At 39.0% G+C, this 5724-nt stretch overlaps 1 long non-coding RNA gene across 1 annotated transcript; it reads left to right on the top strand.

The window, feature by feature from the left end:
* The first annotated feature begins 3606 nt into the window (after nt 1-3606).
* LOC129236773 (uncharacterized) lies at nt 3607-4366 on the top strand. The gene is made up of 3 exons (XR_008581714.1): nt 3607-3732; nt 3869-4088; nt 4195-4366. It is a non-coding gene; the product is annotated as an uncharacterized LOC129236773 (long non-coding RNA).
* The last annotated feature ends 1358 nt before the right edge of the window (nt 4367-5724 follow it).

Below are 5724 nucleotides of genomic sequence, written 5' to 3'. Positions count from 1 at the left end.
ACTTACAATATTTTGAATCACGTTGTTTGGATAAAAAAATTGGACATAGTCAGTGGACCTATTTACACAATTTGAAGACCTAAAATAACACGCCGAAAAAGTATTTGCAAACTGTCTTTTATAAAATAATAGCATGCAATGTTAATTGAAAAACAAGTTTTATAGTCTTATGGGGCTTGCTTTAACATAACGCCAAGTAAATTCCTACAACAATTCATTCATTTGACGTTTCAATTCACTCATTTCACAATTCATTGACTCAGCATCTGAGCGAAAGTGTTTGTAGGCAAAGATAGAGAGTCCACCTCACCCTGTAATATATAGAGACCAAAAATGTGGCAATGGCAAACCTCAGAATGTAACAGGTGGCGCTAAAGTAATCCTCCTATCAGAAAATGCTATAAATTTTGCGATTGGCCCCTAATGTCAGTTCTGTTTTGACATTTGTGTAGTAAACACATGCGAAATACACGTTAATAAACAATGTTACGCTACACTGCTCCAGAATGCGGAATATTGCTGACTATTTATTTGACCAATAATCGGTCGGTGACTTTGGCACAACGTGAATTTCGTCGCAAATTTCCTCGCCGTCCAACGCCTACTGGTGAAACACTGCGACGTTTAGCCGCTCGCCTCGAAGAGACTGGCACAACACGAGAAGCTGCCAGGCGTTGCAGACCCCGGAGTAGCCGTTCTGCAGAGAATATTGCTGCTGTAGCCGAGGATGTCATGGAAGCTCCGTCGACATCGACCAGACGACGTGCCACGCAAATGGGTATCAGTCGACGGTCTTTACAGCGAATTTTGGTACAGGATTTGAAGATGTTTCCGTACAAAGTCCAGACGGTGCATCAGCTGTTAGCTGCTGACCGCCAATCGCGTCTAACATACGCTCAAGCCATCCTTAATCACCACCAAGAGAAAGATAATTTTTCATCAAAAATAATCATGATAATGTAACCCACGAAGAGCCATTACACCCGCTCAAAGTCACTGTATGGTGTGTTGTTTTCGCTGGAGGAGTCATCGGACATTTTTTCTTCGAGGGCGTCGCGGGCCAAACGGTTACTGTGAATGGTGAGCGCTACAGAGCAATGATCAACGAGTTCTTTTTGCCGCAACTTGATGTATTGGGATTGGAAAACATGTGGTTCCAACAGGACGGTGCAACGGCACACACTGCACGTGCCACAACCGATATGCTGAAGGATGCATTTCCCGGGCGCCTAATCTCCCGTTTTGGCGATTTGCACTGGCCAGCAAGATCGCCTGATTTGACCGCTCCAGACTTCTTTTTGTGGGGCTTTTTGAAGTCGCGGGTTTAAGTCAACAAGCCTCAGACTCTTGCAGTTCTTAAAGACAATATCCGTCAAAAATGTGAGGACCTATCGCCGGAAGTTTGGTCAAAGTGATGGAAAATGCCATAAAAGGGCTCAAATGGCAATCAACTGTGGCGGCGGCCATTTACATGACATCATATTGTCGGCTTGATGTAAAAAAAATTAAAAGACCAAATAAAAATAATCCACAAGAAGAATCAAAGTTTTTCATATTTTTTTTAATTACAGCCAAAAAACATCGCAAGGTTAATTTTGCGCCACCTGTTACAAATAATTTATCTGTTCAAATAGATGTCAGTAGATCGCCGATATTTCTCTATAAAGCTTCGAGTTTGTTTCCTTGAAAGTCTCAAATACTGAGGATACTAGTCTCACAGACTTTTCGATCCGCAAAGAACTTCGCTAGAAGCTTCTTCAATTGGTGGAAGGGTATAAAAACAAGCTCAACCTTATTTACATATATATCAGACGATGCCCATTTCGACCTAAATAGAAACGTAAATATTTAGTTATTTACTTTTTTTTAACTACCATTCGGAATTCACAGAGCGAACGAGGGTTCGAATCTCGGTGAAACACCAAAATTCAGAAAAACATTTTTCTAATAGCGGTCACCCCTCGGCGGGCAATGGCAAACCTCCGAGTGTATTTCTGCCATGAAAAAGCTCTTCATAAAAATATCTGCCGTTCGGAGTCGGCTTGAAACTGTAGGTCCCTCCGTTTGTGAAACAACATCAAGACGCACGCCACAAATAGTAGGAGGAGCCAAGCACCGAAAACATATGGAATATTGAGTGCATAAATTACTAAGCCCTTTAAATTTCAGCATTTACGTTGACCACGAGTACAGAGAGTTTTTGCGAGCTTTTGAAAAATCATAGTTCTCAAACGGAATAAATAAAGAACTAAGGACTATCAGATATCCCTTTACCGAAAACACTCCAAACAGTGCTACGCCCTTTTTATTGCATATTTGGTATTTTTCGGTATAATCATGAGCTGAAGCTTTTAGCAAAACATGAAACTGTGATTAGATTTATAAAATCACAGATGATAAGATGGCTTGGACACGAGTTTAGAATTCCTAAGGAGAGAACAACTCGAAAGACAGTTGAATTACGAGCTATTGGAAGCCGAAGAAGAAAGAGATGATTCGAAGACGTTGAAGATGACCTTGCAAAGCTGAAGGTGCGGCGATTGAAGGAAGTAACCGTAGATAGAGACGGGTGGGAAAAGATTGTGAATGAAGCAATGGTTCACCAAGGACTGTGATGCTAAGAAGAAGAAGATAGTCCAATGTCATTCCGTTAAACCAAGGACTTCATCGAGTATTTCTGATGTGGTGATCCCATTTGAGCGACCAGAAATATCAGAACCACTTGATCAACCACCAAATAGATGGTTTAGATTATCCAGAATAATTTCCAAGGATTTGTTGATATTCGTGATTAGTTTTTCGCGCCAAAAATAGTGCATAACGATGACACGAATTTCACTTTTTTCCATTTTTTAGGCAAATGCTCGCAAGGATTTATTTCCAAAGGTTGTGTAGTAAAATTATTTGAGAGACAGCAACGTTCTATAGAAAGACGCTTTCTTGACTTCAGGGACTTATGTGCATCCCAATGTAGGGTAACTTACAGGTTGAGTTCATGAAGGGCTTGTAAAGGCACATCACTTGTATCGAAGGAAACCATATTTGCATTACTTATTTGCTATTTAAGAACCATTTTTACCTTTAACGCTCTTAATTTGTGTTTTGTTCACAATGCACCATTAACTCGAGTTTACAGCGATTGTGTTTTTATGATTATTTGGCGCTTAGAAATTGCCGACTAGGAACGGCAAATATTTTTTATGAGGAGCTTTCTCATGGCAGAAATACACACGGAGGCTTACCATTGCCTGTCGAGGGGTTACCGCTAATAGAAAAAACGTTTCTTCATTTTGGTGTTTCACCGAGATTCGAGCCTATGTTCTCTCTGAATTCTGAATGGTAATCACGCAACAAACCACTCGGCTACGGCGACCGCCGTATATGATAAGTAAGTTAGGCTCATAGAATTGAAGACTCCCAAATACCTTTACGAAAAATGCAGATTGATGAGATTTATTAGTTCTGATTGTCCACAAATATTCCTACTTGTCTTCATCAAGGCTCATCATGAATGCTGTGAGGCTCTAGAACTCATTTTTTTCTAAACGAAGTCATATGCAACGGATATCTAGCGTTTTCAAGCAACAACGTCTAGAGCCATGGACAGTGTATCCACTGAACATGTGGGTCCTCAATATGCTGCTTTCCCAAATGCAAAGGTCGAGTGTACTTCCCTGTATTTATTCTACGTATTTTAACATGAAATCATTGCACATTTTTGGGGAGGTATAGGTAAGTAGTTATTTATTAATATTAAAATTTCGGTATACCCATTTTGATTTTCATGCTTACTTTTCTGAATGTTTCCACAAACATTTGTTGCTTCGACTTCACACTTTGCTTGATAGGCATACCATTTCTCTCACAGTTCCGAATTTTATCGATTAATGCTTAAAGAAACACTTTTTCTGGACCCTTCGAGCAGTTTTGATTGAATCGAATGTGACGTCATTAAATGGGCAATTTTACGGATTTCTTACAGAAACCAGCAGTAACTCTGGCTGTAGGTCACACTGAATAAACCTCTCTTGATGAGAGCGTCTCTTTCAGAGAAAGCCAAACTTATTCCTTATCGCTGCATTATCAAGGTAAATCTAACTGAAAGCCTAAATAATTGACCAAATGTATACTTATATAAAAGTACTCGTATATTAATAACAAACTTGCCATTTTTATACCGCACCCTTCCTATAGGTCTTACAACTACGCCCCATTATTCACAAGGCCAGCAATTAACTAATTATCCAAGCTTTTACCAAAGCTAAGAACAGAGGGGAAATTAAACAAAAATCGACAAAAAAATTCCACTACACAAAACCAAAAGCCATGCAAACAATGTGAAAAAAATTTAGTGTTACTATTAACGGGTCATTAACACTGTTTTAATGCTTCAAAATAAAATTGTTAGATTAACTACATATTTATATTTTTGCGCTATTTCAACCATTTAACTATGTAGCAACAACAAATTGTTTTATTATATAACCAGATTGCCGGTGGAGTAAAACTGGTGGCTGGCTGCTAATCAATTAAAGTTACGAAATTCCAAAAAGTCAAAGTGGCGAGTCAAAAAATGCTAATAAAATACCAGGAAAGCTAAACCGAAAAGGGCAAAGAGTGAAATTGAGTTCAAAACCACTAATTTAGTGATTAAATGGTATGAGCAATGCTGCTTAAAAACTGTGATGGATTGCCACAAATGGAAATAAAGCCACTAAAAGGGAATAAATAAATGGGAAACAGAAGCTGGTGATACGAAAAACTTTATGAAATGCTATGCAAATTTCAGGAAAAATGGTAGAAGAAAATGGAGAAGCGTTTGAGGCATGGACAGCAACGACTTGCTACAATTGTCCATGTTGCTGTCGTTTACTGCTACAAGTATGCTTGCTTTGGTGGCAACATCTGCAATGGCTCGTAAATAATGTGGAGTTTACTATTCACACACAAAATTAATCAATCATTTTCGGTAGCTGTTTTACATGAAAACAGAGGATGCGGCTGCAGAGGCAGATATCTCAAAGGGGCGGCCAAAGTAGTGTGCTAGTGGCATTGTGAGGGCACAATAATATGAAAACAAAAATATGTTTATATATGTATATACATACTATATATATTAGTGTGACTGTGTGTGTATAGGAATGCACATTTATAGACATTGAGGGCGCAAGGCGGTCACAACACAAACATATAACTGTCGCTGCTGTAGTCACAACTGGCAGTTAAATGTTTGACACAAGCAATCATTTACCAACTAACGGAATGCCTTCACGAATGGCTGATTGGCTGACTAAATGCTCGATTGACTGATTGACTGGCATACACTCAGATAGCATGCTGACCCACAGATAAAGGAGCGATGACTTTGCTCCCACTGACTCACATTTGCGCCCATTGGAGTGTGCCGAATTGATGTTGAGGCAAGCCGCAAGCCTGTCTGGCAGCGACAATACGGTACGGTAGAGTGGTAAACAAAGAAATTACAGAATGTGTAACAAATAAAACACATAAATTTTGTTTATATTATACTTGTATTTGTATGAAAATTATTGCAGTCCAACTCAATCGCTTCAACTTTGACATCAAATGTAGCATAACATTAGCTATAGGGGTGCATGCTCAGGTAGACGGGAAGGCTAGAATAATACAATAACTTTAACAACAACAACAACAACAACTAAAATAGTTAAAAGTTAAAACGTGATTAATGTTGTGGAAAGTAAA

The sequence above is a fragment of the Anastrepha obliqua genome, chromosome 2 (assembly GCF_027943255.1).
Source record: "Anastrepha obliqua isolate idAnaObli1 chromosome 2, idAnaObli1_1.0, whole genome shotgun sequence".
Classification (NCBI taxonomy): domain Eukaryota; kingdom Metazoa; phylum Arthropoda; class Insecta; order Diptera; family Tephritidae; genus Anastrepha; species Anastrepha obliqua.
The sequence above is the reverse complement of the archived record's forward strand: the minus strand, read 5'-3'. Positions and strand labels throughout refer to the sequence as shown.